A 21,618-nucleotide genomic window follows, 5' to 3' on the forward strand; every position below is an offset into this window, starting at 1 on the left:
AGAATACTAGAGTTGGTCACTATGCCTTCCTCCAGGGGATCTTCCCAACCCAAGAATCGACCTGGGGGCTCCTGTGTGCCAGGCAGATTCTTTACCAGCTGAGCTACCAGGGAAGCCCTCTTGGCTTCCTTAATCAATAGAAATTGATAAGAGGCCCAGCAAGAAATTCAGGCAAGGCTCTATTGGGGCCCTTGCTATGGCAAAGGGGAGCAAGAACAAGTAATAAGTTCCCTTTCTTGTTCACTCCTCAAGCTGGGGGTAGGGAGTGAAGGGCGGGGTGAGGGGGCAAGCTTGTCCCTTATATAGGGTCAGAGTAGGCCCAGGTCCAGGGGTCTGGCCTGAAAGGTGGCTTAGGTGGTTTGCCCCCCACTTAGGTGGCATGGAGTGCAGGGGCCTGGGCAGTACCCTGCTTTCAGTCCTGACACCCTGTTTCGACTCCTGGCTCTTCAGAAGTGGCAGTTGGGCTCTTTGGTCTGTTCGTATCTTGTTGCCTATTATTTGCTCCAATTGTGCAAGCACTCAGTTGCTTTTAGTCCCTTACAGTTTCACTGCATTTTGTTGCTCAAGAAGACGTGTCTTCAGGTACAAGCACTGCAGCAAAGGATCCCAGGTCCCTACCTGTCTCATGGGCAACTTCCCCCTCTTTGCAGTCCACCTGTCCCCTTCTCCCACCACATACGTGCCACCATATAACCAGGAAGGACAGAAGGATGATGCAGCAGTTGTGTGGAGGATCATCCAGCAGGCTCTGAGGGTTCAGGAGCTATGAGCTTAGGGAAGACACTCCTCCTTGAGTCTCTAGGAATCTATCTATAGGGGGAGACTCCCAGACACCTCAGAGTTTCAGCCAGTCACTTGTTACTGTCACAATTTTGCTGTCTCTGAGCCATGTGTCTAATCAATTACACACTTTCCCCCTTTCTTTCACTTCTCTGACTCTGAAGTAAAACCTAAACTTATCCCACACCTACTTTTTTCCTTCAGAGCACTTACCATGGTTTTTAATTATGTTTATTTGTGTGCGGGGTCTCCTGGACATGATCAAGGAATAATTGCTGAATTTTACTTGTCCAGTGTTATCAAAGACTAATTATTTTGTTTTGTTTTTCAAAAATGTAATTCATGGCTCATCTGCAAGTATAGAATGAACATGCATTAAAGATTTCAACTCCGTTACAAAGGGAACAAGATCATGGAAAACCTATTCCAATGAAAAGATCAGAGGTCATTATAAGCATTTTACAAAAATGCACTAACATACCCAGGTTAGATATAAAACTGGTCAACATCTCACAGGAGAGCCAGACAGACACTATATCACATCTGCTTTACATGCAGAAGGTCCTGGTTTAATTCCCAGTGGAGCCACAAGTTTGCATGCATTTCCATTCAGTCACTTTTTAGGATTGATTTTTTCCTACAAATGGAAGATTACATCTTCTACTGGATGAAAATTAACATCTTCACTATACTGTGACTCAAATAAAAGTAAGATCATGTCTTTTATTTTACTCAAATTAATTAGTTTTATTAAAAACTGTATGCCTTATCTATAAATGAGACTTCCCAGGTTGCTCAGTAGTAAAGAATCCACCTGTCAATGCAGGAGACACAAGAGACTTGTGTTCAATCTCTGGGTCAGGAAGATCCCCTGAAGTAGGAAATAGCAACCCATTCCAATATTCTTGCCTGGAAAATCCCATGGACAGAGGAGCCTGGTGGGCTACAGTCCATGGGGTCGCAAAGAGTGGGACATGACTGAGCACACACACATGTCTTTTTTTTTTTTTTTTTTTTTTTTTTTTTTTAATATTATTTTATTAGTTGGAGGCCAATCACTCTACAACATTTCAGTGGGTTTTGTCATACATTGACATGAATCAGCCATGGGAACCGGGATTACTTTCCATAAAACCAGGATAACACCCCAAAGTTGGCACAATAGGACAGTGTTTTCTTCAATGCTGGTGAAGCCTTCAGTTCAGTAGGCTAAGCTTTTCAGAGAAGGCGTACTTCCTGACTTTCAGATTCATGTCATTGAAAATGTTTGCTTTCTGGGACACTGGCTAAAGCTAGGTCCTTTTCCCTGTTGGACCACCATGCTCTTATTAAGCCTAGGTTTTAGGTTTGTTTTTTTTCCAGTAGTCAGGTATGGACATGAGAGTTAGACAATAAAGAAGGCTTAGTGCCGAAGAATTGATGCTTTTGAACTGTGGTGTTGGAGAAGAGAGAGTTCCTTGGACAGCAAGGAAATCCAACCAGTCAGTCCTAAAGAAAATCGGTCCCAAATATTCATTGGAAGGACTGATACTGAAGCTGAAACTCCAATCCTCTGGCCACCTGATGTGAAGAACTGACTCATTTGAAAAGACCCTCATGCTGGGAAAGATTGAAGGTAGGAGAAGGGGACAACAGAGGATGAAATGGTTGGATGGTATCACCGACTAAATGGACATGAGTTTGAGTAAACTCCAGGAGTTCATAATGGACAGGGAGGCCTGGCGTGCTGCTGTCCATGAGGTCCCAAAGAGTCAGACATGACTGAGCGACAGAATTGGAACTGGAAGAGGCTTCTTCTGGCATATCATGTAAAACCATTATAATGAATACTGTTGTCTGCCAAAGGCTCTCAATCTGGAACCTGCTCTCTCAGTTAAAAAGGGAGGTTAGCAAGCATTAGAGAAGTATTGAAAACATCTTAGCCCCACACTGAGACTCTCATCATGACATTAGCAGTGTGACCTACCAAGAATGAAAGGTGAGGAACCGTCTCAGTAAGGGACTGTAATGCTTTTAACGGCACATCTCTTCCACTATGTCTCTGAAACACATGTCTAATCAATCGTTGGAAAGCACATGGTGGAAGGGCTAGAGATGATGGCTAACAACTTCTGATGCTCTAAAATTCTTGCTTTTCTATTTAGGAATAGCATTGAGAGATGAAAGACTTTAGTAAGCTTCTAATCCAAGACTTCAGAGAAAAGGTTCAGTTACCTGACCCAGGACTCACAACTCCTAACAGTAGTCTCTCTGGTGCTCCTGCCAATCTAACTATGGCACACACTGAATTCTCTTTCTGGGCTGATGGGCAAGATTGTATATGGTAATAGGACTGGATGTTTCTGAAAATTTGGGGAGGAATCCTGGTAGGCAGTATCAAAATAGCTATGACAAGAGGAAGTGTGGGCTCTGGTGCCAGAGTTGCTGGATTCTGCTTTCCACCTCTACCCCTTTCTGTCTGTGTGATCTTAGGCACATTATTTAACCTCACTGAACTTTAGTCTCCTCATCTATAAAATGGGGATATAATTCAGGTTTCTCTCATTGAGTATATGAGTAAACACAATGCAATCAGCAGGGTGCCTGGCACATGGTCAGCACTGCATAAATGCAGGGTGCTACTGACACTAGCTTGCCCACCTGTCACACAGTTCCATTTCTCTCTCCATCCTTGGCCCACAGCTATTCTCCTGGTTTTAGAAAATAGCATTTCTACAGCACACAGGATCACATTCTCCACATATCAGCAGAGGAGCCTAGTAGACAGAAAATCTCCAGCTTGCTTGCAGAACAAAATCTAAATGGATTGTTTCTTTAAGGAAAAGGTGAATAATGATGTGAACCCCAAACAGTGTTTGTTCCTGCAGGACAAACTGATGAAAGGTGTGTCAAATGAGCAAAAAACCTGAGAGCGTGACAAACATGGAGAAACTGGCTGAAGTCAGGAAGCATAGTGAAAGAGATGCAAAGATGGACAGAGAGATTTTAAGAGTCAAAAATGAAGGGAATTTAAAAGTTGTCCTTGAACTGAAAAAGTTGGGGCATCGTTAAAGCATGTTGTTAGACACCCTTAGTAGGAAATACCAAGATTCCCCTGCTGGATGAATGTTCTAGATGGCCCCAATCCTCTTAGTGACATTAGATAATTTGGATAGTCATGACAGAATTTCCTGATTTTCATGTCTGATTTTTAAGGAGTGAATTCAGACAGATCTCCTGATATGAAGAGAGAGACTCTCTCCATTTCAAATATGTCTTTTGAAGAATATTTATGATCTGATTGCTATGTGCCAAACCCTATGGTAGGAGCTCCCCTCAAGGAGTTTCTAGTGGACTGAGTCAAAAGCAGAACACAAAAACAAAAGATAGAAATGTGAAACACTGTGGCAGAGCCCAGCACAGGTGCTGTGGTCCATTTGCTACCAGACAATGGCCATGGAGAAAGGGAAGTGGCCAGACCAAAGGGGAAAAATTATAATATGTGGGCTGGTCGGATGCCACTTGGTTCAGTTCTGATTGTGCTGTTTTTAAGAGGGACACTCAGGGAATGTAAGATGTTGGTCCCTGGTGATACTTGGCCAGGGAAAAATAGGAAGAGATCCTGGAAATTCTCAGGTGAGCAAATCAACAGAATATTATGGAGAGCATCATGGGGAAGAAGTCGGTTCTTTCTCTAGTGTCTTTCTAAGTTGACTGGATGAAAATAATGAGGAATCAGCATTGAGCACTTGAGGAGAGTGCAGTAAGTCCTGTGTTATGAGAGTAGAATAGACCATTAGTTCAGTTCAGTCACTCAGTTGTGTCAGACTCTTTGCAAGCCCATGGACTGCAGCATACCAGGCTTCCCTGTCCATCGCCAGCTACCAGAATAGGCTATATTTGGAGGTAATGAGCTCCTGACCACTGAAGGCATTCAAATAATTTTTGGATAATACATATAATGACTGCTAATCAAGTGATCCCTACCTGGGGAATTCTTGAGTTTTTCCCTACTCTCAAGTTTTGTGAATAGTAGAAAACTTGAAACCAAATTAAAATAGAATTTTTTTTATTTAAAAATAATGGTGAGTGTGTTTCTTTTACAAAATGAAGCATACGAATGCCATTTTGTCCACAATCAGCCCAACAGATTTACATCCTAATTCTAGCCCTGTTCCTTACAAGATAGGGTGTCATTTCACACAAGTGTGACCTCAAGACCTCGGAAGTTAAATTATGGTCCTCTTGGTACATTCCCTCACAGCATCCCTTTTCCCTTCATCACATCATCACAATTTGTAATCATGTCTATGCCACATGCTGAAAACTCCAAAGGAACATAAAACACTGCATTGCTCACCCCCGGATACCTGCCACCCAGTGCCAGTGGCAAAGAGCAGCATTATTGAAGGCTGGCATATAACTGCGAAAATGAATTTAGAAATGGAAACCCCTGCTCTTTGGTTCCAGGTTTCCCTACAAAGTGGAGATAAAAATGTCTGCCCTCAGAGTTTTGGTTTTTAAAGATTATGTGTGTGAGTGTGTGTGTATGCACATATGATCAGCATATGTAGGATATAATAATATGTCTAAATATGCACAGTAATTTTATATATGATGATATATAATATTTTATATATGATAATAATAATACAAAATGCTTATATATATGACATCTGAATTTCAACTCCTGTGTGTTGTGGCACTTAGGGCACAATAAAATGAAAGATAGCATTAGTTTATTATTATGGCTTCTCCATATTGTGGATGAAGTTCGTATTAGAGAAATGTGGGCACCCAAAAGTGGAGAAGTGAGCTTCCACTCCAACATTAAAAGCTCTATAAATCCAGCTGGGAATCCAAAATATGCAGAAAGGGTAATACTAACAGATGCAGAGATTCATGTATTCACTCAACACTGCATTATATGAGGGGAATGCATAGGTGAATTCTACCATTAATTAACATAGCTCAGGGTCTGGTATAAAACATGGACGTGGACACATAATTACAGGTCAGGGAGATGAAAATAAGAGAGCAAGGCAGAGTGAAGATTGAACCCAGGGTGTTTGACTCTCTCAAGTGAGACTTGAATAGAAACTTACAGCAGGAACTTACAGGAGTCAGGGCTGAAATTCAGAGTCAGTTTCTACCACACGGACACTTCGATACCAGCTAGTGACAGGCATTGCCTCATGCCTCACACCAGCCTTCTCTACCAGCACCCTCCTCTAGGCCATCCTATGGAACTGCTCCTGAAAACCAGCTAGAAAGGGCTTCCTCACTGGAGCCGAAGGTGTCCTTCGGGAGAACGCTGGTGCCTCAAGTCTAACTGGTGTTTTCCTGAGCATGATCTTTTACTGACTATTTTGACTATTGCCCCTCTCAGGAGGATTTGGGAGTGTGGAGGAGGAAGAAACAGAGGTGGAGAAGGAAGAAGAGGAGAAGGAGGAGGAAGGAAAAGCTTGAGGAATAAAGGAACATCACAAAAGGAAGAGATCAAGTGGTTTGAAATCATTGAAGCCCATGGTGAGGGGGGCAAAGTAGAAACCAGTAAGTAGGCTTCGGTGAGTGGCTGATGATGGGCAAAATATACAAGTGGGGCCATGGTATTTCACTGCCAGTATTGAGATCTACCACTTTCAGCTTTGTAGCCAAGGGCAAACCATTTGACCACACTAAGCCTCAATTCCTCATCTGCATAATAGGTTGGAAACAGTGGAAATAGACTTTATTTTTGGTCACTTTATTTTTTGCAGATGGTGACTGTAGCCATGAAATTAAAAAGATGCTTGCTCCTTGAAAGAAAGGTTATGACCAACCTAGACAGCATATTAAAAAGCAGAGACATTACTTTGCCAACAAAGGTCTGTCTAGTCAAGGCTGTGGTTTTTCCAGTAGTCATGTATGGATGCGAGAGTTGAACTATAAAGAAAGCTGAGCACTGAAGAATTGATGCTTTTGAACTGTGGTGTTGGAAAAGAGAAAGTCCCTTGGACTGTAAGGAAATCCAACCAGTCCACCCTAAAGGAAATCAGTACTGAATATTCATTGGAAGGACTGATGCTGAAGCTGAAACTCCAATACTTTGGCCACCTGATGCGAAGAACTGAAAAGACCCTGATTTGGGGAAAGATTGAAGGCGGGAGGAGAAGGGAATGACAAAAGATAAGTTGGTTGGATGGCATCACCAACTCAATGGACATGAGTTTGAGTAAACTCTGGGAGTTGGTGATGGACAGGGAGGCCTGGCATGGTGCAGTCCATGGGGTTGCAAAGAGTCAGACATGACTGAGCAGCTGAACTGAAGTGAACTAATAATAGGGATAATGACATTGCCTTATCTCTGTGTAGCTGTGAATATTACTGTGGTCCATGGCAAGTGATAAGTACAGAATCTGGCACAAGGAAAGCAATCACTACTGTTCTTATTGAGTGACTCTGTGGTGAAAACTTTGCATGTATCATTCAACCATTAACATCCCCAGACTTCACTGAAAAAGATGGTAACCTCTGGGTCATGGAGCAGAAGAAGGACTCCACCATTACCGTGGATGGTTTTTGACCCAGAGTGTGTGCTGCAGTTGTTAGGTCCATTATCACTGAGAATCATGGGAGGCTGATACAGCTTTGCTGCTATGGCAACACAGGTCTTTTTGATGTCCTGCTTGATCATTTCACAAGTAATGTTGTACATAATAAAAATTGCACAACCCTGAGCCCAACTAGAGCACTCTTAGCAAGAGAGAGACACCACAGCCAGTAAGGCAAGATGTATATAAACAGGGAATGAAAAGAATAGCTTTTCTAAAGTAGCTGTGAACACGCCATGGGAGACAGAAAGGCTGTTTGCAAGCCATGCTCTCTATATTACAGTTTGAACTTTCCTTTCCACAGAAGATGTTGAAAGGTTAATTTCATAATGAAAAGTAGATGTAACATGGGCAGAGAAAAGAGCATCATGTCCCAGGATAATGGGCACACTGGGAACTTCCTTAGGAATAGGGGAGAAAGGAGACCTCTTGGCAGTCCAGTGGGTAAGACTCTGCACTTCCACTGCAGAGGGTGCAGGTTTGATCCTGGTTCCCAGGAATTAAGATCCCACTTGCTGGCTGGCACAACCAAAAGAATTTTTAAAAAATAGAGGAGAGAGAAGAGAGGGGTTTTGGAAGGGCCATGTTTCCTAGAAATCTTCCATTCTTTGTAAAACTTACCTCCTCTGCTAGCTGCATCATGTAACTGCTCACACACATCCCACAAGACCCAAGATCTGAGAAAGAGGCTCTTCTTTAAAGCCTTGGGATGAATTTATTTGACTACCTAGATTGCTGTCTGTCTGAGCTGGTCAGATTAAATATTGATGTAGGCAGTGATTTCCAGTCACATCATACAACACCGTGTTAACCTCCAGAGAGAATTAACCTGCTGTGTGCACCTGCATTTGGAGACAGTTGGCTCTGAGGCTTCCTTCTCTGCTGGGATCCAGTTAATCTAAAATACAATCAAAACCTAGCCCTCCATCGATCATAGCACTTACTCATGGAAGACAGATTTGATTTAACTTTCAAGGACACCCATGTTGACTTTCTTCCTTCTTTATTTTTTCTGTTCTCTTCCACATTATTGGTTAGGAGTAATGGCTTACTTTCTTTCCCCCATACTGGAAGAAGGGTGTTCTTGCCTGCACCCACAGTCAGTGATGGGAGGAGGTGCCAGTGGCGGAGGTGCTTAGAAAGGCTTTGAAAGCCCAGGCATGGTCAGGATGCAAGTGTTGGTCTTTATGAAGGAATTTAGTTCACCACTTAGGAATCCTATGCTTCTTTCAGATCCCTCCTCTCTCTCCACCCTGCCCTGGAAATCTGAGATACTTACCTTCCCCCCGGATTCTGAGTTTTCTCCCTAAAATTCTCAGGCAATCTCCCAATAATGGGTTCTTTTTTTTTTTTTTGTCATCCATCTTGCTTACCATCATGACACACACTCAGATATCCCCACACTGTCCCCAATAAGATCCACCTTTCAGCAATTACTTAGAAAGAATCTGAGTCCCTGATTCTGTGAAGAGTACTTATAGCCAAAATCTGATAGGGATTTGCATTTTAAGAGAAATAATGCTCAAAAGCATTTACGACCTACAGGAGAGGTTGTCATGGAAGAGATTTTGTATGTGGAAAGAATTGAGTGGGAAGTATTAATCAGAAAGGAAATTTAGAGTGGACATTCATTGTGTTGGATCAAAGAAAAGGTGTCATATTTGGCTGGTAAGTGTTTTTAAAAAAGTGAAGGTAGTAAATTCAGAAGAAACCCTGCTAGTCAGACTTTGTGGAGAGAAAGTGCACTCACTACAAAAAAAGGAAGAGAAGCAGAATAGTAGACAACTTTGCATTTATTCACTCACAGGTCAAAAGAGAACCCAGATGGAGAAGAATGGATACAGGTGTATGTATGTATGGCTGAGTCCCTTTGTGTCCGCCTGAAACTATTAATGTATTATTAATCGGCTATAATTAGTTCAGTCGCTCAGTCATGTCCAACTCTTTGCGACCCCATGGACTGCAGCATGCCAGGCTTCCTGTCCATCACCAACTCCCAGAGCTTGCTCAAACTCACGTCCATCGAGTTGGTGATGCCATCCAACCATCCCATCCTCTGTCCTCCCCTTCTCCTCCCACTTTCAATCTTTCCCAGCATCAGGGTCTTTCCCAATGAATCAGTTCTTTGCATCAGGTGGCCAAAGTACTGGAGTTTCAGCTTCAGCATCAGTCCTTCCAATGAATAGAGGGTTGATTTCCTTTCCAATCAACTGGTTTGATCTCCTTGCTGTCCAATGGACTCTCAAGAGTCTTCTCTAACACCACAGTTCAAAAGCATCAATTCTTTTTTTTTTTTTTTTTAAATATTATTTTATTAGTTGGAGGCCAATCACCCTACAACATTTCAGTGGGTTTTGTCATACATTGACATGAATCAGCCATATAGTTACAAGTATTCCCCATCCCGTTCCCCCCTCCCACCTCCCTCCCCACCCGACTCCTCAGGGTCCTCCCAGTACACCAGGCCCGAGCACCTGACTCATGCATCCCACCTGGGCTGGTGGTCCATTTCACCATAGATAATATACATGCTGTTCTTTCAAAACATCCCACCCTCACGTTCTCCCCCAGAGTTCAAAAGTCTGTTCTGTACTTCTGTGTCTCTTTTTCTGTTTTGCATATAGGGTTATCGCCACCATCTATCTAAATTCCGTATATATGTGTTAGTATACTGTAATGTTCTTTATCTTTCTGGCTTACTTCACTCTGTATAATGGGCTCCAGTTTCATCCATCTCATTAGAACTGATTCAAATGAATTCCTTTTAACGGCTGAGTAATATTCCATGGTGTATATGTACCACAGCTTCCTTATCCATTCATCTGCTGATGGGCATCTGGGTTGCTTCCATGTCCTGGCTATTATAAACAGTGCTGCAATGAACATTGGGGTGCATGTGTCTCTTTCAGATCTGGATTCCTCAGTGTGTATGCCTAGAAGTGGTATTGCTGGGTCATATGGCAGTTCTATTTCCAGTTTTTTAAGAAATCTCCACACTGTTTTCCATAGTGGCTGTACTAGTTTGCATTCCCACCAACAGTGTAAGAGGGTTCCCTTTTCTCCACACCCTCTCCAGCATTTATTGCTTGTAGACTTTTGGATAGCAGCCATCCTGACTGGCGTGTAATGGTACCTCATTGTGGTTTTGATTTGCATTTCTCTGATGATGAGTGATGTTGAGCATCTTTTCATGTGTTTGTTAGCCATCTGTATGTCTTCTTTGGAGAAATGTCTGTTTAGTTCTTTGGCCCATTTTTTGATTGGGTCGTTTATTTTTCTGGAATTGAGCTTCAGGAGTTGCTTGTATATTTTTGAGATTAATCCTTTGTCTGTTTCCTCATTTGTTATTATTTTCTCCCAATCTGAGGGCTGTCTTTTCACCTTACTTACAGTTTCCTTTGTTGTGCAAAAGCTTTTAATTTTCATTAGGTCCCATTTGTTTATTTTTGCTTTTATTTCCAATATTCTGGGAGGTGGGTCATAGAAGATCTTGCTGTGATTTATGTCAGAGAGTGTTTTGCCTATGTTCTCCTCTAGGAGTTTTATAGTTTCTGGTCTTACATTTAGATCTTTAATCCATTTTGAGTTTATTTTTGTGTATGGTGTTAGAAAGTGTTCTAGTTTCATTCTTTTACAAGTGGTTGACCAGTTTTCCCAGCACCACTTGTTAAAGAGATTGTCTTTTTTCCATTGTATATCCTTGCCTCCTTTGTCAAAGATGAGGTGTCCATATGTTCGTGGATTTATCTCTGGGCTTTCTATTCTATTCCATTGATCTATATTTCTGTCTTTGTGCCAGTACCATACTGTCTTGATGACTGTGGCTTTGTAGTAGAGTCTGAAGTCAGGCAGGTTGATTCCTCCAGTTCCATTCTTCTTTCTCAAGATTACTTTGGCTATTCGAGGTTTTTTGTATTTCCATACAAATTGTGAAATTATTTGTTCTAGTTCTGTGAAAAATACCGTTGGTAACTTGATAGGGATTGCATTGAATCTATAGATTGCTTTGGGTAGAATAGCCATTTTGATAATATTGATTCTTCCAATCCATGAGCACGGTATGTTTCTCCATCTGTTTGTGTCCTCTTTGATTTCTTTCATCAGTGTTTTATAGTTTTCTATGTATAGGTCTTTTGTTTCTTTAGGTAGATATACTCCTAAGTATTTTATTCTTTTTGTTGCAATGGTGAATGGTATTGTTTCCTTAATTCCTCTTTCTGTTTTTTCATTGTTAGTGTATAGGAATGCAAGGGATTTCTGTGTGTTAATTTTATATCCTGCAACTTTACTATATTCATTGATTAGCTCTAATAATTTTCTGGAAGAGTCTTTAGGGTTTTCTATGTAGAGGATCATGTCATCTGCAAACAGCGACAGTTTCACTTCTTCTTTTCCTATATGGATTCCTTTTATGTCTTTTTCTGCTCTGATTGCTGTGGCCAAAACTTCCAACACTATGTTGAATAAAAAGCATCAATTCTTTAGCATTCAGCCTTCTTTATGGTCCAACTCTCACATCCATACATGACTTCTGGAAAAACCATAGCTTTGACTAGACGGATCTTTGTTGACAAAGTAATATCTCTGTTTTTTAACATGCTGTCTAGGTTGGTCATAACTTTTCTTCCAAGGAGCAAGCATGTTTTAATTTCATGGCTGCAGTCACCATCTGCAGTGATTTTGGAGCCCAAGAAAATAAAATCTGACACTGTTTCCATTGTTTCCCCATCTATTTTCCATGAAGTGATGGGACTGGATGCCATGATCTTCATTTTTTGAATGTTGAGTCCAATACAAAATTAAAAATTTAATAAAGAAAAAGATTCACATACCCCAAATGTTCCAAATATAGCTACAAGTTTTCTGATTTTTTTAAAAAGGGAACAGACCCATAACATAGTATCATTCTGAGCAAACATAGGTTCAGAGTGAACGATGTATTTTCAATGAAGACAAGGCCTGAGAAGGAGAAAGTGACACGCAAAGAAGGAAGAAACCGAACAGTTCTCCACTCAGAATTCTCTTCTCTGACCACTGCCTTTTCTTGACGCTTCTCAAATCTCTCATCTAACTGAGTGGTCCCTGGAATGGGAAATGGGCACCCATATCCATTTCTTTGAAACTCTGCACATGCTGGTTTGGCTTCTGACTGGTACCTGAACACCTTCATGGTTTTGCCACTGAACAGCTGTCTGATCACCTAAGTCACTTGCTCTTTTTAGGCCTCATCTACAGGTGAATGTGCTGGACTAATGTGATGAAGGGACCCAGGATTTCTTCAGTCTAGGATATACATTATATTTCAAACAGACTCTGCTATTTGGTAAAGAAAAATACCTGAGGACCAATGATCTTGAGAATCGATGACAAACCCTTATGCAGTTCAAGAAGTTTTGCTGTTTTGACTGAAATTGACTTTAGCCACATGATTTCTGGGACATCGGAGAGTCCATTCCTGTAACAATCAGGCTGACCCATATCTCTTGGTACGTTGTTATGACAGCATCAGGAGGCGCAAGCACAGGGATGATAGAGGACCAGATGCACTAGCCAAAAACTGAGGCCAAGGATTTATCTTGATTTTATAAGCTTGTAGGGGAAGGAGAAGGTTCAGTTCACACTAACAAGCAATAATCCTAATTGGCAGCCTGTTTCTATAGCACTTCAACATGTCAGACACTGTTCCAAGCAAAAGACTTAGAAGGAACTCATTTAACTTTCACAGCAACCCTATAAAATAGGTATTATTATATCCTATTTTATAGATAAGGTAACTGGGATGCAGACTAGTTGAGCAGCTTGCCCACGATTATGCAGTTATTAAGAGATGGGCCTAGGATCTGAAACCAAGTACTCATGTCTTGATTCAATGGGCATGAGACACATGAGGATCATTCACTACTAAATCTCTTGCTAAATAAAGAACGGAGCCAGGGAAATTTCTCCTGGATGTCAGCTCCCTTAAGATCAGCCTATTGAGCCTTCAGACTAAATTCCCCAAAGACATTAGAGAAAATTTGGCTTTCTAATTAATCTAAGGGTTGGCACTAGTGGGAAATTAATGAAAAGTTTTCTGGTAAATTCCATTTAACTTTTTCTGAACTTGTAAATGTCTTGGCAAGGGAAGTGTTCATAGAGTAAACAGTTTTTTTACAAATAGTGATACACCATATTCATTACTGCTTTTAACCTTAATAAGCACCATCCTTCAAAGGATTCCCTTTGGACAGAGATGAAGACTGAGGCCAGAAGGTTGTAGCAAAGTGACTTATTCAAGCGCCAAAGTAAATGATGTCAGAGAAGGATCAAAACCGTGATTTCCTGACTTAAGACCAAAGATTTTCAAACGAGACCACACGAATCCTATATTTCACACTGTAATTCTTTAAAAAAATTTTTTTACTGGAGTACAGTTGTTTCACAATGCTATGTTAGTTTCTACTGTAGAGCAAAGTGAATCAGCTGTGAGTGAAAAAAGAAAGGGAAAATGTTAGTCTCCCAGTCGTATCAGACTCTTTGCAACCCCATGGACTGCAGCCTGCCAGGCTCCTATGTCTATGGGATTCCCCAGGCAGGAATACTGGAGCCGGAAACATTCCCTTCTCCAGGGGCTCTTTCTAACATGCGGATCGGACCCAGGTCTCCTGCATTGCTGGCAGAGTCTTTGCGGTCTGAGCCACCAGGGAACCAGCTCCGTGTATACATATATCCCCCCGTTTCTGGCTTTGCTCACCATTTAGGTCGCCGCAGAGCACTGAGTAGACTTCCTTGAGCTGTAGAGTAGGTTCTCTATGAGTTACCCATTTCACACGTAGAATCAGCAGTGCGTGTATGTCAACCCCAATCTTTCCATTCGGCCCATCCCTGCCCCCTTGCCCCTCTTGTCCATACATTTGGCCTCTGTGTATGTGTCTCTATTTCTGCTTTGTAAATAAAATCAACTATACCAGTTTTCTAGATCCCACGTATATGCTTTAGCAAACCGTATTTGCTTTTCTCTTTCTGACTCACTTCAGTCTGTATAACAGTTTCTAGGTATATTTCAGTTTCTTTCGGTCTCTGCCTCTCTCTCCAACTTTCGAATAAATTGTATCTTAGCATCTATGTAAGTCAGGCCCATGGAAGTTCAAGTGAAATGTGTTTGAATGACATGAATGCCCATAGAGATTGGCATAGGATTAAACAATCCCATTCTATAGATCTCCTTTTTAATGCCTCCCACACATCCCCTCACCTCCTCTCAATCTCATTGTTCTTATCTTGACTCACAGCTTCATTAATTCACCCCTAGATTTCTGCCTCTGGTTTCTCTATTCTTCCCTTTTCTGAAATCTATGTGCCTGCTACTTGCAATTTTATCTTTCTAAAGCTTTGTTTAAAAGTCCAGGTTTTGTTTATAATCTTCATAGGTTTCTATTGTCCTGAGGGTTATGCCATAGTCCTTGGTACATGTAAAGGCATTTGGGGTTCAGAAGCAAGGCAAATTTCTGCCTCCATTTCTCTGTACGCCAAGCAGTTGTCATGGATACTTTAACAGCTGTTAGTGTCATCAATATTCCGAGGAGCAGTACACACTTTAGAGAAGTCAGTACAGCGCTACTACTATTAAGAACATAAGCTTTGGAATGCAATAACATGAGCTTGGCTCCCAGTTCTGCTTCCACTAGCTTGGGAACAGCTGGAGGGTTGGCTGGAGGATTCATAATCTAGGATGACCTCACTCAGATGTCTGGAAATTGACAGGTGATTGGCCAAAGGCTGGCTGACCCTCAGCTAGTCCTCCTTGGTTCTCTGCCACGTAACCTCCTGTCTTCCTGCACAACACCTTGGATGCATTCACATGGTAGTCCTAGAATCTCAAGTGGAGCAGGAGAGCAAGCCCTAATGTGTAAGTGTGTGTCAATTCTCTGCCTACATCAGAGTTACTAACGCCCCTGGACCAAAACACGTCACATGGCTGAACCAAGATTTAAGAGGTAGTGAAATAGACTTCACTTCTTAAAAGACAGAGAGGAATCTTGAGCAACATACCCTACCTTCTAAGTTTCAGTCTCCTCACATGAATAACGGGGATGCCAGTGTTCATTTCTGAATTATAAATTTGCAGAGAGGATCAAATAATATGACATACATCATGTGGCCAATTCAGTATTTGACACCAAGAATGCAATCAATAGATATTATTCACTAAATTCAAATATGAATCCTGCAGTAGATATTAAAATGTAAAGAACATTCTTTGACCTTTCACGGAATCTAAATTGTCAGTGAATTCTCAGTACAGTTTTAGCTCATGTGGCTTCTTTCTTTATCCTACTGGGTTTATTGCAGAATATTGATGTGTGAGTTTAAAGAATGGCACTTGATTTCCAAGGGGTTAGGGATTGGGGATTGGGGGTAGCTTTAAAAAGCCCAGGAGCAAAAAAAAAAGTCTTTACATTTGCAGACAATCAAAGAGACCACAATAAGTTTTAAAAAACACTGTCTCTGGATTATAATGCTTAAAAGTACTTCAGAATATCCTTTAGATTTATTAATTTTGTTATAGATTAATTATCTGAATAGGGTTTTTGGTTGAACTCACAGAAGTCTTATTTTCATTTAAGTCAATTTTTTAGAGCAATGGGTGGCTACATTTGGCTGTATTCTGAATGGTGTAGAAGATATCAAGCAATTGGTTTTGTTTCAGAATGTAATCTTGTCTGCAATTATTCAACTCTCTATATCCAGACACTTGCAATGTGATTTTGCAATTCAGCTTATCAAGAGGCAGCATCCATTTCCCCACTCCTTGAGTCTAAGCTGGCCTTGTCCAATAGGATGCAATGGAACACACAATGTGTGAGTTCTGAGCCCGGACCCAAGAAGCCTTTCCCACTATTGCTCTTGGAATGCTGCAGTTTCCATGAGGACAAACCTGATTTCACTTCCTGGAGAATAAGTTACATGGAGGAGAAGCAAGGCTTACCAGTCAATGGTCAGCCAGCCCCTGGCAAATGGCCCGCCAGCCATGTGACGTATGACTGAGGGCATTCCAGACTGGTCTAACCAACAGTTCAACACAGACACACGAGGGAATGCAGTCAAGATCAGCCTAGAGTGCTGAGACTAGAAGGGTGCTCTAGTTATAGGGTGTTTTCTTACACAAAAGAACCTGAATGGCACAGAACTGATGGCTGCAACCCTCTGCTTTCTCTCGTGTGGGCTTCAAGGATATCCTGATACCTCATGAGATACATATAGTCCAACTCTATAGTCTAACTCTGTTGCACCCCATGTGCCTTAACAGATAGGAATGAAAATGTTTGCTAGAAAATTCTGTCAATTACTATCATAAGCATAAGAAAGGGAGTTTCTACCCATCGTCCTCCTTTCCCACATATAAAATATCTATGTGTTCAACACCAAATGCTTCTCATCTGTGAACACCACGTGAAATGTGTCTCTGTGACCAAGGCGGCATAAAAAAGCTGGCATAATTTTTAGAATCAGGTCAACTTAGGTTTTTCTTGGGCTCTGATGCTATTGATTAGTTACGTGATCTGAGAAAATTAATCAGCGTCTCCAAGGCTCACTTTATTCAATTGCCAATTAAGAATGCTATCTATATCTTCTTATTTCAAATTCAACTGCAGCTTGGGTTTATTACATGAAACCACAGTAGTAATTGTGTGATAATATAAAGTTAATCTCAAGTATTTTTATACTCTTCCCTTTAAGAAATATAGTCTATGTTCCTTTCCCTAGACTCTGGCCAAGGTCTGTGACTGCTTTGACAGAATATGATGGGAGTGAAGCTGTACCAGTTTTCAGGCTCAGATGTTAAGAGCCTAGAAAATTCCACCTCCTGTCCGTTAGCTTTCAGTTCCAGTTCCTGTTGGAATTCTCACCCTCAGATCCCTGAGCTAGTAGGCAAGGAGTCTCACTGCCCTGCTGCTGCTAACACATGGGGAGGACCCAGAGATGACCCGTCAGCTTTGAGATGGTCCCACCGACAGCCATGCACGCGAGTGAAGCCCTCCTGGACCCTCAGAGCAGCCTGACCGCTGCTGCATACCAAGAATACGTCACATGGAACAGGGCAAGTAGCCCTGGGAATGCTGCCTCTCTTGAACCACTCAGTTCTACAGTAGTTAAGAAAACTTTGTACATGTGAGGTACTTGGGATACTGGGTGAATAGGACTGAGGGGTCCCCTGGGGTGCAAGACTTTTAGTCTTCAAACCAGAAAACACTCTGTTAATATACACTGGAGATTATCATTGTTAGTTTGTGCCAAAGCAAAAATGAACAATGTTGTGGTGATTTCATTTCTAGTAAATCTCCCCTAAGGTCACCAAGGGATTTCATCCACTCACAGGAGGTGAAAAACATCTCTGGATGGAAACACTGAATGAGGCTATTTTATATAAGACAATCAGTTCCAGTTGATTTTTCTTATCTATAAGACATCTTTTTGTTTGTTTGTTTTTAAGATAGGCTTTCTTTAGAACCCTTATATAGGTTCTGTATAAGGTTGCTGAATATGAAAACAGCAATGTGAGCCCCATCAAATCAGCTCCAACAAAAAGCATTGTTATTGAACTTTTAAAATAATCTTAATGAGCAGAGCAGTTGAGAGAAATAGCCCATGTCTTGCTAAAGTTAGTATCTTTTATCATTGTTATTTGGGAAAGACTTGAAAAGTGTATATAACTACTACCTTAATTTTTTCCTTAAATATAAATTCTTGATGTATCCATATTATGAAATAAAGTTGCATTTTTTCCCTACTGGCAAAAATAAAAATCTGTGTGGAAGATTTAGAAAATAGAGATATGAACAACAATGTGAAAACATTTTTTGATAGAATAAAGGCATTTCCCCACTATGTGGTAATTGGTTATCACCAAAAAAAAAAAAAAAAAAAAATTGAAAAGGAAGAAATGAAAAAAGGTATCTCTGTTGCCGATGATACCAGGAGTTCTCAATAATGTGAAATGAGGAAAAATGGAAAACAAAAAACAAAAAAAAAACAGAAAACTCTGTTTTCACTTATGTGAAAATTATATGTGGACTCTAAAAAAAAAAAAAAAAAAAAGAAACAAATATAATAAAACAGACTCACAGTTGCAAGAGAACAATCTAGTAGTTGCCCAAGGAAGAAGGAGGGCAAAATCGGGAAAAGGAACAGAGAGGTAAAATCCAGCAGTTACAAAGTCAGTCAGTCGCAGGGATATAATGTATAGTACAGGAAATATAGTCAAAAGGTTATAATAACGGTAGACGGTTCATGGGCTTCCCAGGTGGTGCTGGTGGTAAAGAACCCGCTTGCCAGTGCAGGAGACATAAGAGACCTGGGTCTGATCCCTGGGTCGGGAAGATCCCCTGGAGGAGGAAATGGCAACCCACTCAGTATTCTTGCCTGGAGAATCCCATGGGCAGAGGAGCCGGGCCACAGTCCATGGGGCCTCAAAGAGTCGGACACGACTGAACGACTGAGCACCCGTAAAACAGATCACCAGTGAGAACCGACTATACAGCACAGGGAACTCTCCTCAATGCTCTGGTGACCTAAATGGGAAGGAAATCCAAAAAACAAGGAGATACACGTAAACATATAGCTGGTTCGCTTTTCCGTGCAGCAGAATCTAACACACACTGTAAGGCCAACTATACTCCAATCAAGATTAATAATAAAAAAACGACACCAGTAGTGCTCCACCCCACACAGAAACACAGCAGGTCTATATTTCCACAGAAGCAAGTGAGAGGTTCCTGAATCGGGTGTCTCTTGACCAGAAGATGTAGGACCAACGTTCCATCTGCTCCATCTGCAGGGGCCTCCCCAAACACTTGGCTCCACATTGCCCAGAGGCAGTGGGCCCAGGACCAGGAGGGAAAAGCCTTCTTCATAGCAGAGTTGCTGGGTGAAAGTATACAAATAGTTTTCTTTTTTTTTTAATGCTTTAGATTCCTACTGTCAAATTATTTCCTAGTGGCTTGCAGCAATATTCTTTCCATTCGTCGTGTTTTATAAAGTATTATCATTCTTTAAATTTGCCAATTAGGGAAAAATACGGCATTATTAATTTATTTGCTCTTTTAATATTAGTAATGAATTTAATTATCCACGTTGATTAGGTATTTATATAACTTTTTTGCCTCTTTTAATCGACCTGTTTATGTGTTGTGCTGCACTAAGTCACTTCAGTCCTGTCTGACTTGTGCGATCCACCTGTCTGATCCACCTGTCTGATCCACCTGTGCAATCCTGTGGGCTGGAGCTTACTGAACGCCTCTGTCCCTATAACCTGTTCTTATTTTTGTTTTAGGAGTCTTAGTTATGCTTTTTATTTTCATTCAGATGTTCTCTGTTAAAAATTATTCTCAGGCTTTTCTTCACAATCATTTTACTTACTTATAGGAGACCCTGCTCATTCATTTGAGGAACCGGAAAATCCGGCAGATTTGTGTCCTGGTGGGATTTCCAGCAAGTTGAAGGATTCTGCAGCCTAGCCCTCAGTGCCAGCCTACGACAGATGTTTCTCCATCTCAAACAAACAAACAAAACCCTGCTTTGGAGTCACTAGTTTCCTATTCAGTTCTTTTATTTCAAATTGCATGTTTCCCACTAGTGCGATTATGAAGACGGTGTCCTTTGTCGCTCTTACTTAGGGAGAGCATTTCACACTCATTCATTGAGCCCCGTGATCCTGAGATGAGCGCCCTGACCTTGCGTTTGTGCTAGGTCCAGCCACCGTCTCTCCTTTTACGGATGCGTATTCTCCAGGCCACAAAGGACAGTGTGGGACTCTGGGCCCAAGGAGCCCCTCCGCGGATGGAGAGGCTGAAAGGGGTTTGTGAGACGCAAGCTGGTGTCTGGCTTTATCTTCCCGTCTAGGTCAGATCCGCGCATAAATAGCACTCAGGTTCCCAAGAATCAGCCCGCCCTGCCGGCCCCGCCCGGGGGGAGTCTGGCGAAACAGAATCAGCCTGCAGGCTGCTAGAGGACTGCCCGCTTTCCCACCTGAATCCCCCTCCCGCGGCTGGGGGCGCTTTGCGGCGGGTGTGTATTTCAGTGAGTCAAAGAGAGAGCAGTTCCTGTGCTGAAAGGCACCCTGGGGCAGCGTTTGACAGAGCCCAGACCCGGGGAGGGACAATTCCCGCCTAAGTGGTTCTCACGCTGGGTCTGGCGTGGGGTGCCAGCTCGCACATTAACTCCTTTGACGGCATTTTCGCCAGTTTACCCAGCGTTCTCAAGGGACGGCTTTGTCGATTGTTTCTCCGGCTGCTGTTTGGACAGTCGATAGCCTCTCGATGCCAGGTTGGGCTGTCTGCTAAGAAAGGGGCCAACGTGAAATTTTAAACCCAGCAACTGCTGGTCATGGTATGGGGTGGCTCCAGCTCTCTCCTCTCCCTTTCCCCCCCTCTCCTAAATGGTAATGGGCTTTTTATCAAATGCCCGACTTTCCTTATTCTCCCAGGCTTAGGGGAAGAAGGATTGTGTGCTAGCGTGGGTAGGTCAGAATTAGGGAAGTGTTGAAACTTCCAGCAGAAACTGGGGATGATGCTAAGCCAGAGTGTAGGCAGATACAATTTACATGGCAAGGTGATTCCAGAAAGATGTCTATATCTGGGACATTTTCCTGTGTCAATTTCCAGTGAGCAGTAGTGGTAGGCTGACTTAGACACAGGCTGTAACCTAAAAGAAAAGGTTTCTGAGGGCAGGCCTGGATTTATGAACAGTCTGGGCCATCAGCCATGTCAGTAAGACCCACAACCGTTACAGCTCCATGCTGTTTGTAAACAGTTGCAATAGAAGGGAACAGAACTAGGAACCACTTCCTTCTCTCAATGCCCGCCTTAGGCGTGTACCTTAGCATTCCAACATAGCACCTTCCTGGGACCACCTGGTGTCCACCTGCCAAGTAGGAGTCACATGCTCTTTGTGAGGACAAATCTATAGTCTGAAATTAGCTCCCTCTAAATGACCATGAGCTTTCTAGCTTGCTCATGTTGCAAGTTCTCACTCCAATTTAAAATCCTAACTTATTAAATCTATTCCCATTTTAGCTTCCATGTTAAGTAAGTATTGTTTTGAATTTTACCAATTGAAAAAATAAGGGGTTCATTTTTTTACTATTTTTAAAGTAAAATTTTATTTCACTTTTTGTACTTTAGTTTGAGATAAAGATTTTACGTTAAAAAAGTTTTTTGCTGTTTCAGAATCAAATAGGGGTGATTGTCTATGCCTGTATTTAATAACACAATTTCTTGAAAGATTT

The sequence above is a fragment of the Muntiacus reevesi genome, chromosome 2, assembly GCF_963930625.1.
Source record: "Muntiacus reevesi chromosome 2, mMunRee1.1, whole genome shotgun sequence".
In the NCBI taxonomy this organism is placed as follows: domain Eukaryota; kingdom Metazoa; phylum Chordata; class Mammalia; order Artiodactyla; family Cervidae; genus Muntiacus; species Muntiacus reevesi.